We start from the raw sequence: 11,209 nt of genomic DNA on the forward strand, positions 1-11,209 counted from the left end.
GAATGCAATGCAATGCACATGATCGCTGCAGCGTGCAGCCCGATCCATTTGGGTACCCGCGCTCACTGTGGGGGTTCAGACTCCGGAGGGGATCCTACAGCCTAAGCACAATTTCATCGTAACATCGCTGCGGCGTGCAGCCCGATCCACACTCAGTCCAGAATATGCATGTGAGTCACAAGTCAGTCAAATTACAATTCTCAGTTCCAATTATTAGGAAAAATATAGTTAAGTTGTTAAAACCTTAGGAATGTGACTAAGCATTTTGAAACAGTGTTTAAAACTCAGGACTGAAATCATATAGCATGCTAAGCATCATGGAAGCAGTGATAATAATCCCCAAGGGATTCAAATAGTCGGCACACAACCCAAATATATCATAATACTCCAGATAGGATGCATATTAATCAGTCTATAGTCCAAAGCACCGCTTGGACACCACTCGGGGCGTACTAAGCCATAGCCCCCAGTCACAAACGACCCCGCACCCATCATGAAGTTCGTGTCTTGCCTCAATATAGCGTCACAGTGTGATATACCGGGGTTTCAAACCCTCAGTTCATCATCTACACATATTACTCACCTCTAGCCGGCCGTAGACTAGTCCGCAATGCCCTTGCCCCTCGAATCGACCTCTTCGCGCGTCGAATCTGGCCAAAACCACAACGAATACATTACTGTCACACCTCCATTTTACGTACCCGTGAGGGTACGAGGGAGTTTTTCCAATTAAAGGACAATCGAAATGGGATTGGTTTATTAATTTCAGAGTCGCCACTTGGGAGATTTAGGGTGTCCCAAGTCACCAATTTTAATCCCGAATCGAGGAAAAGAATGACTCCATATTACAGTCTACGCACCAAAAATCCGGATAAGGAATTCTGTTAACCCGGGAGAAGGTGTTAGGCATTCCCGAGTTCCGTGGTTCTAGCACGGTCGCTCAACTGTCATATTCGGCTTATTTATCTGATTTTAAATACAATTATGAACCAAGGTGCCAATTTTAACTTTTTACCGCTTTATTACTATTATTTCAAAAGAATGTGAACATCGCTTAAAACACGTCTTTGGATTGCGTCACATGAAATGCACCCACAATCCGGAACGCATCTTATTTGATGTTTTGGGATCGGGATTTGGGTCACATGAAATGCACGCCCAAGTTTAAGAAAATAGATTATTAAACACGCGCCTAAAGAGACTATCGTGTTATTATTTTGGGAAGGCCACGAAATTCACTAAGCGGCCCTCCTGAATTCTAAGTAATTTAAAACGAATATTTACTGAGGGCCCCGCAATTTGTATTTTTAATTCGGCGAAGCTCATCTCATTCTTATTTTTAAAAGGATATCCTATAGCAACTACGTTTCTTGTCGTGTTCGTCTCTATCAATTGAAAGCAGTAGATAGCCCTAATTAATTACATGTTTGCGAATTGTTCGTAGCAACATTCAGAAAAGCTTGAAAATCAGAAATGAGGCTGCATGTGCAATCAGCCGAATAAATAATCATGAGCCCAAATCCATCCCATGCGTGAAAGGCCAGACCTGGGCCACTGCTTGTCCGATGCGGATCTGCCCGGTCTGTTTTGACCTGGGCTCGACCTTTATGAGGTTGAGGCCCTGAATTTGTGATCTTTATCTTAAAACATGATCTTAAGGGTTATACATGGCAATTTATTAGAACGGAAAGAACCTATTTACAGTATACGGATTTCATGCTTGGACTATATCACAGGCTCATACTGTACCGTTGAACTAAATAGGAGATACCACCTACTGCCTTGGGCATACTCTCATCATCAACCTATATGCACATTCTAGCATTCAACTACCATACATTGACATTTATAGGCATGAAGACTGTCTCTAATACCCAGAACAAGATGTAAAAAAACTATTACACATTACATGAATATTTAATATAACAATCTATGTGCAAGAGTCATCCTTCAAGATTCTTCATTTTTTTGCATTCATACTCATTTTTCAATCACATTTCTTGACAGTGCATTGGTTGTGTACCTGGTATAGAGGACAAAGAAGAAAGGTATGATCAGCTGGGCAGTATGCAGTAGACACAGCAACAGCAGATTCACAGCAACAACACAGCAACAACAACCAGCCAACAATGATGAAGCCCAGCAAGGAGTCGAGCAACAAATAAACAATCCCAGAAAAACAGAGTAGGGAATAACAGCCCAGAATGTTAAAGGTAACAGCAACAGAAATCCAATGACCACAAGAAAGCTTGGCAAACGACAGAAAAGCAAAACCACAAAGACAACCTGATCCAACTGGACTCTTACACAGTTTCTTCTAGACAATACTCATTCACAATGTTCTGAAATTTATTTTTTGTTTTTCCTTTTCAGTTTTCTTACTCACAGAATCTCTCCAGACTCCAAAAAATGAACCCCCTTTTCTAATGGAAGGTCTCCTCTTTTATAGCCTAACCTTAACACTTTACAGTCTGTTTTACAACTCAAAATTGCCCCTCCCTGTTGTTTTTCCACTCACTTATTTTAAATAACAAAACTCCCATGAAATCCCTGACAGCCCCTCTCTCTTTTTGGTTGTTAAAGTGTACTGATCACTTGTTTATTTAACCAAAGTATGGGCAGTAGGAATATAACCTGACAGCACATGCTGTCCAATTATTTTAATTCCTTAAAGCTAACCATACACATGCTGCCCACGGTCTAAACCAAATGGCATCGTGTTTTAAAATCAAAGTCTGAATCTGCCATTATAACCTTTCCCCTAGATGTTCTTTAATTCGATTTGAACAAAATCAATAGGCAATACAATTCAGTTCCTAATGGGACTCAAATACGATCACAGCAGAAATAAGCAATACGAATCAAGTTGTTACCATTAACGATTGAAACTAATTGACGACATATATCGACTCGACTATATTAATCGTAACACATAACAATCAATCGTTCATATAAACAACACGTATAGAGTCCCGAATGACTTCAGACAAATTTGTTCAAACACTGGGAACTTATGTGAATTAAACTCGTTTGACGACTAATCTAATTGATGAGCACGTATATCACAGGGTATATTCAGAACACAAACAGAAGACAATTGGCCAAATAAAAAGGCCTTTAACAGAGATGGAAGAAATCCGAATGAAAAATAACAAAATAACAAACAAACACAAAGAAATATGCTGACAACTTAATTAGAAATAAAACAAAAGAAAGGAAAACTTACCAAAAAGAGTTTGAAATCAAAATGACCCAAACCTGACTCAACTTCGAACTCTTGAAGCCGAACAAACTTTAATCAGGGTGTTCTCACGTGAGAACACCTTGATTAAGGTCTATTAGACCTCAAACCCTTGTCAAGACCGGCCGGATTCCCCAGGTGCATGTGTTTCAAGTTCTGGATTTTCAGATCTGGATTTTTAGGAGTTGTGGGTAGATTCGGACCAAACCAAGCTTGGTTTGGTCACGAGGAAGGTCAGGGGAGTGTCTGGTATGAAGATGGGGTGGTTTGGCATAGATCGAGTTTTGTCTCGAATCTTCAAATCCAGATTCGAGACGATAGGAGGTGATTCGAGGTTCGTGGTTAGTGGATTCGTGTTCAGGGTGGTTGGATGCTTTAGGGGTGTGAAGGGGGTGGTCACCGGCGTTCGTGCCGCCGGGTTTTGGTGGAGGGGAAGCTAGGGCGGCTTGCTAGGGTTTGGGGTTTCAGCTTGGGGAAGGAGACGAGTGAGGGGTGGGGTTCGGATAGGGGGCGTGGGGTGAAGGGTTGAGTTTATATATGGGGAGTCTGATTGGATCTGAGCCGTTAGATCAGATGATCTCAACGGCTTGGATCTGAGGATGAGACATGAGACGGGGTCGTTTGGTAGTTAAACGGGGTCGTTTGGTTTAAGTGAGGGGTTGGGTCAGGTTGGTTATTTGGGTCGGGTTTGAACATGGGTCGCTGAAAGAGGTCCTGAACCGTTAGATCGGCTGGGACGGATGGCTCAAATTGATTTGCCTGAAAAGACGTTGTTTCAGGAGGTGCCTGGGCAGGCCTGGTCTGGACTGGGTTGAGTGCTGGTTTGGGCCTGTTTTTGTTTCATTTATTTTGGGCCCAACCAATTTTCTTCCCTTTTTGTTTTTCTAGTTTCATTTTTCTTTTAAAACAAAAATAAAATAATAGACAATAAAATAATGAAATTAAAACTAAACAACAATGGAACATTTTAACACAATTATCACCAAATATTCAAGTAAGTTAACTAAAAGCCTAGAACGAACGATGCACACACATATATATATATATTTTTTTGAATTTTCTTTTACTGACTTTTACTGACACATATTTTTGTATTTTTGTTTGATAATGACTAGATGCAAAATGGACAGACCCACAAATAACCAACAACACATGTTACGGAAAGATCGAAAAATTGTACAGCGAAACCATTTGTCACTATTTTTATTTTCTTTTGGAGCGATCGTCCGTGAAGAAAAAATCACGTGCTTACAGCTGCCCCTCTTTGCACGAAGACACGAAGGGTTTTCGCGCAAAGATAAGCGAGCGATTTTTGCCCGTCCGAATAATCCGTGTGAAGCATTTTCTGAAAAAGATTTGACCGAACCTTTGCTTCAGAGGTTTCCTACATATCCTGGGCTGAACAGGAATCGGGTCAATGTAGTTCGGGAAATTTTGGTAGCTGGGACTACCGTGTGGCTGTAATGCTTGCTGTTGTTGTGCGCTGTTGTATGCTGCTGTAGGATGCTACTGCTCAACCGATCTCCCTGTTACATTGCTCTAAAAGGAAAACAAGAAGCTAAGCTAGACTGAGGATCATGAGATCTTATCCATCTTCCACTTGTTCTTGTTGCCTTGCTTTCTTGTCGGCTAACGCTTTCCTCTGACGCCTTTATTTTGTGAACTTGGAGATGATGCTGGTCCTTCACCTTTTCTGAATGTCAGTTCTCATCACTTTGCTTGATTTGCTGGGAACATGGCTTTCTTCCTTAAATCTTTCAATGGTTTCTTCAGCGGTATGGTTTTTCATCAGAATTGTTATGTTGGGCATGCCATAATGTTTCTGAACTGCTTCTTCGGAGACGCGTTCTTCCTTCCTTTTGAATGTGCGCTTGCTTTGGCAGACTTCTGCTTCTCGGCGCTGGGGATTTTATTGTTTTTCCTGCTTGGGGCTCTCTGTTGTAACCTTCCGTCTTCAGGTGGGGCTACTGATTCCAAACTCTAGAGCTAAAAGTGTTCCCGCATTATACTGGTGGGCGACCTAGAACTTAAAAGTATTCCCGCATTATACTGGTGGGCGACCTAGAACTTAAATGTATTCCCGCATTATACTGGTGGGCGACCTAGAACTTAAAAGTATTCCCGCATTATACTGGTGGGCGACCTAGAACTTAAAAGTATTCCCGCATTATACTGGTGGGCGACCTAGAACTTAAAAGTATTCCCGCATTATACTGGTGGGCGACCTAGAACTTAAAAGTATTCCCGCATTATACTGGTGGGCGACCTAGAACTTAAATGTATTCCCGCATTATACTGGTGGGCGACCTAGAACTTAAATGTATTCCCGCATTATACTGGTGGGCGACCTAGAACTTAAAATGTATTCCCGCATTATACTGGTGGGCGACCTAGAACTTAAAAGTATTCCCGCATTATACTGGTGGGCGACCTAGAACTTAAAAGTATTCCCGCATTATACTGGTGGGCGACCTAGAACTTAAATGTATTCCCGCATTATACTGGTGGGCGACCTAGAACTTAAAATGTATTCCCGCATTATACTGGTGGGCGACCTAGAACTTAAAATGTATTCCCGCATTATACTGGTGGGCGACCTAGAACTTAAATGTATTCCCGCATTATACTGGTGGGCGACCTAGAACTTAAAATGTATTCCCGCATTATACTGGTGGGCGACCTAGAACTTAAAAGTATTCCCGCATTATACTGGTGGGCGACCTAGAACTTAAAAGTATTCCCGCATTATACTGGTGGGCGACCTAGAACTTAAAAGTATTGAAATTGCTTTCCCGTTCTTCCGAGAAAATTTTCGACAATTGGCAGAAAATTTTCTGCCCCGGTTTTTGGTGACTTCCATGGCGGTGCATCCTGCTGCAATCATCAATCCTTTGTTTTCCTGCAGCAGACAAAAGGATTTAATCAGTTTTAATCGTGGTGGTAGAGGGTGCCTTTCTGGCGAGCCGTCTTTCTCTCTTCCCCCTTTCTTGCTCTTTGTCCCCATAATTGGTTGGCGGGCAAAGTTGCCTGTTGGGGGTCTCTAGCCTGTTGGGGATTGGTTTTCAATTTATCCCCTTTTCTACTTTTCTTTAAACACATGATGTGGGAGTCTGCTTCTAACTCCCGGAACCACTCCCTTTTGGAGCTTACTTCTTCCAAAATTTCCGGGCACAATCACTGCATTGCCTGGGACCGGCCCTTAAGACTGTTTGTATTATCCTGCATTGGGATGAACTCCCCTTCGATTTTCTGGTAGTAAGTTTTGAAAAATCCTTTCAAGACACATTTTAGGAAAAGAAATAAAGATATGGAAAAGTGAAAAACTTTCTGAACCAATATTTTGTGGGAGGAGACAATCCAAAGAACTTATCTGGAGGACACAACTGGTCCCCGTGATCATGGCGTGCACCATAGATTCTGACCCAGTCTATTTGTATCAATTGATCTGCTCGATGGTTTGACTTGCTGGGGATGATAAAGGAGTGTTCATTTCGTTTCGAATGTGGTAGCTTTGCTGATCTATCTTGTCGCCTCATAGTGCCCTTCGAGGGGTTTTCACTTATGAGACTCTCTCTTTTCTCTCATCTCCCGGCGCCTTATGGTGCCTGTGAAGGTTTTCACCAATAAGACTCTCTCATTTCATATCCCTTATCTTACATCGCCTTTCGGTGCCTGTGAAGGTTTTCACCGATGAGACTCTCTCATTTTATTTCTTTCGAGGAATCGGGGTGTTGTAGATACGACCCTCTCTTCCGGGGATTCTTTTGACTATCAACTCATTCCCAGTCTTACGATCCTCTTCTTTGATGGGGATCAGTGTATTATTCTCGGCCTTTTTTGCCGGATTTGGCATCTCTCGAACATTGATCGGGAGGTCTTTTGGATGTCGATGATGGTTTTGGTGTGGGTTTGAAGAAAGGCTATAAAAATGAAAACAATTTGAAGGGTGATGTGCTACAACTTTTGGAATCAAACCTTTGTTGGAACTTAAAACATAACCTCTGCCCCAATTTTCTTGCTTGGGGACTTTTTTTTTAAGCTTATGTTGAGCTACGTGCGTTACGCACATTGTGCTATATTGCACACTATGTACATTATGCATCCTATATTCACTATGATGCATACTATGACCGAGCCGTGAGGCGCCTACGTATCCTCTTTGAGGAATCAGGTCAAACGTAGTTCCCACGGTTTTATATTCCTTGATTTTTCTTTTCTTTCTTTTCATTTTCTTTTCCTTTTCTTTCTTTTTCTTTTCTTTTCCTTTCTTTTTTTTTTCGTATCTTTCCCATTAGTGATTCCAAAAGAGGGGTATTGAAAGAATTTGCTTAAGGCTCAAAGGGGGAAGCGAGGGTTAAAAGTGTTTGGATAGAAGAAAGAATTGCTTCCGTCATCTCATTATTCAATAAATGCCAAATACAAACAAATAAACCAAAATTGCCATAATTGAAGAAGTTACGCATAATATCTCTTGACTGCATCTGAATTGATAGCCATGTCGACACATCTACCTTCGACATCTGTCAAACACAAAGCACCGTTGGACAATACTCGGGTCACGATATAAGGCCCTTGCCAATTTGGGGCGAATTTGCCTTTTGCCTCGACCTGATGTGGGAGGATCTTCTTTAATACCAGCTGCCCTACATCAAACTTCCTGGGGCGCACCTTCTTATTATACGCTCTTGCCATTCTCTTCTGGTACAGCTGACCATGGCACACTGCTGCCAATCTTTTCTCATCTATCAGGCTCAACTGTTCCAATCGAGCTTTGACCCATTCATCATCATCAATTCCGGCTTCAGCGACAATTCAGAGGGACGGAATTTCGACCTCCGCTGGTATCACGGCCTCAGTTCCATACACCAACAAATAAGGAGTTGTGCCTATGGAAGTCCGGACGGTAGTGCGGTAACCCAACAAAGCAAAGGGTAATTTCTCGTGCCATTGTCTGGACCCTTCCACCATTTTTCGCAGTATCTTCTTGATATTCTTATTGGCTGCTTCGACTGCCCCATTTCCCTTAGGACGATATGGGGTGGAATTGCGGTGCGTAATCTTGAATTGTTGGCATACCTCTCTCATCAAGCTGCTATTAAGATTCGCACCATTATCCGTGATGATCACTTTTGGGATCCCAAATCTGCAGATGATATGGGAGTGAACAAAGTCCACCACTGCCTTCTTGGTTACTGATTTGAAGGTTTTAGCCTCAACCCATTTGGTGAAGTAATCAATGGTCACTAGAATGAACCTATGACCGTTGGACGTTGCTGGCTCGACGGGCCCAATGACATCCATGCCCCATGCCACAAACGGCCAGGGTGCTGACATCGTATGTAACTCTGTTGGCGGAGAGTGAATCAAGTCTCCATGTATCTGGCACTGATGGCATTTCCTCACGAAAGTGATACAGTCGTGTTCCATGGTGAGCCAATAACACCCTGTTCGAAGGATTTTTCTTGCCAATACATATCCACTCATGTGTGGCCCACAAACTCCAGCATGTACTTCTGCCATAACCGTTGTTGCCTGCCTGGCATCTATGCATCTCAACAATCCCAGATCCGGGGTTCTTTTGTACAATATTCCCCCACTGAGGAAGAAACCATTCGACAAACGCCGGAGGGCTCTTTTTTGGTCTCCAGAGGTATGTTTTGGATATATACCCATCCTGAGGTATTCCTTGATATCATGAAACCAGGGTTTGCCATCTGCTTCTTCTTCTATGGCATTGCAGTAGGCGTGCTGATCACGGACCTGGATGTGTAGAGGATCAACATACATTTTGTCAGGGTGGTGCAGCATTGATGCTAAGGTGGCTAAGGCATCCGCAACCTCATTGTGAACTCTCGGGATGTGTTTGAACTTTACCGATCGAAATTGCTTGCTCAGATCATGCAAGCATTGTCGGTATGGTATGAGCTTTAGATCTCGTGTTTCCCATTCACCCTGAATTTGATGTACCAAGAGGTCCGAGTCTCCCAAGACCAAGACATCTTGGACATCCATGTCAGCAGCCAAGCGCAGACCCAGAATGCAAGCCTCATATTCGGCCATATTGTTGGTGCAATAGAAGCGCAGTTGAGCCGTAACAGGATAATGCCGTCCTGTTTCAGAAATGAGTACTGCTCCTATTCCAACCCCTTTTGCGTTCGCAGCTCCATCGAAGAAAAGCTTCCAACCCGGTTCCTCAGGTAATTCCAACTTATTCGTATGCATCACCTCTTCGTCAGGAAAATACGTTCTTAAGGGCTCGTATTTTTCATCAACGGGATTCTCTGCCAAATGGTCTGCCAGTGCCTGGGCTTTCATGGCCGTCCTCGTTACGTAGATGATATCAAATTCTGTGAGCAGAATTTGCTATTTTGCCAACCTTCCCGTGGGCATAGGTTTCTGAAAGATATACTTCAACGGGTCCAAACGGGATATGAGATAAGTAGTATACGAAGACAGGTAGTGCTTCAATTTCTGAGCTACCCAAGTTAGGGCGCAACACGTTTTCTCGAGTTGAGTGTACTTGACCTCATGCACTGTGAATTTCTTGCTAAGATAGTAGATGGCCTGCTCCTTCCTTCCTGTGTCGTCATGTTGCCCCAATACACAACCAAATGAATTTTCCAAGACCGTCAGGTAAAGAATTAGGGGCTTCCCGGGCTTAGGCGGGACCAATACGGGTGGATTAGACAGATACCCTTTGATTTGGTCGAAAGCCTCCTGACACTCTGCCGTCCAACCTACTGCAGCATCCTTTCTCAGTAGCCGAAATATGGGCTCACAAGTTGCTGTGAGTTGAGCGATGAACCTGCTGATGTAATTGAGTCTACCCAGCAAACTCATTACCTCTGTTTTGTTCCTTGGCGGTGGCAAGTCTCGGATGGATTCAATTTTGGATGGGTCTAACTCAATCCCCCGTCGACTGACGATGAATCCTAGCAACTTTCCTGATGGAACCCCGAATGCGCATTTGGCCGGGTTAAGCTTGATATCATACCTCCGGAGTCTTTGGAAAAATCTCCTTAGGTCTGCTACATGGTCCTCCTGACGCCAAGATTTGATGATCACATCATCGACGTACACCTCTATTTCTTTGTGTATCATGTCATGAAACACAGCAGTCATTGCTCGCATGTACGTTGCCCCGGCGTTCTTTAACCCGAACGGCATTACCCGATAGCAGTAGGTTCCCCATGGCGTAATAAACGCTGTCTTCTCAGCATCCTCCTCATCCATTAGGATCTGATGATAACCTGCATAGCAATCCACAAAGGATCCGATCTCGCGCCCAGCGCAATTATCGATCAGGATATGAATGTTGGGTAACGGGAAATTGTCCTTGGGACTTGCTTTGTTGAGGTTGCGGTAGTCGACGCACACCCTGATTTTTCCATCCTTCTTTGGGACTGGTACCACATTGGCCAGCCACTCGGGATATCGAGTGACCCGAATGACCTTCGATTGCAACTGCTTGATCACTTCTTCTTTGATTTTTACACTCATTTCTGTTTTAAATTTCCTTAGTTTTTGCTTGACCGGAGGGTATGCCGGGTCAGTGGGTAGTTTGTGAACCACTAAATTGGTGCTCAATCCAGGCATATCATCATATGACCATGCAAAAACATCTTTGAATTCCCTGAGAGTTTCGATCAATTTTGCTTTGACATTCGGCTCAATGTGGATGCTAATTTTGGTCTCTTGGATGTTATCAGCGTCTCCTAGGTTCACAGCCTCAGTGTCATTTAGGTTAGGCTTGGGTTTCTCTTCAAATTGGCACAGTTCTCAGTTTATTTCTTCGAAGGCTTCCCCTTCGTCACATTCGGATTCATTATCACAAACGACCTCTTGCATCATTGAGTCAGATTCAGATTGATTTATTAGACTAGGTCGAAGATCCGTTGTGCATGCCATGTCATTAGGACCAGTAAAAAGAGAACTGTTCAGAAAGAAAAAGAACAAAACAAGAAATTA

The sequence above is a fragment of the Nicotiana tabacum genome, unplaced genomic scaffold (genome assembly GCF_000715075.1).
Source record: "Nicotiana tabacum cultivar K326 unplaced genomic scaffold, ASM71507v2 Un00120, whole genome shotgun sequence".
Classification (NCBI taxonomy): Eukaryota; Viridiplantae; Streptophyta; class Magnoliopsida; order Solanales; family Solanaceae; genus Nicotiana; species Nicotiana tabacum.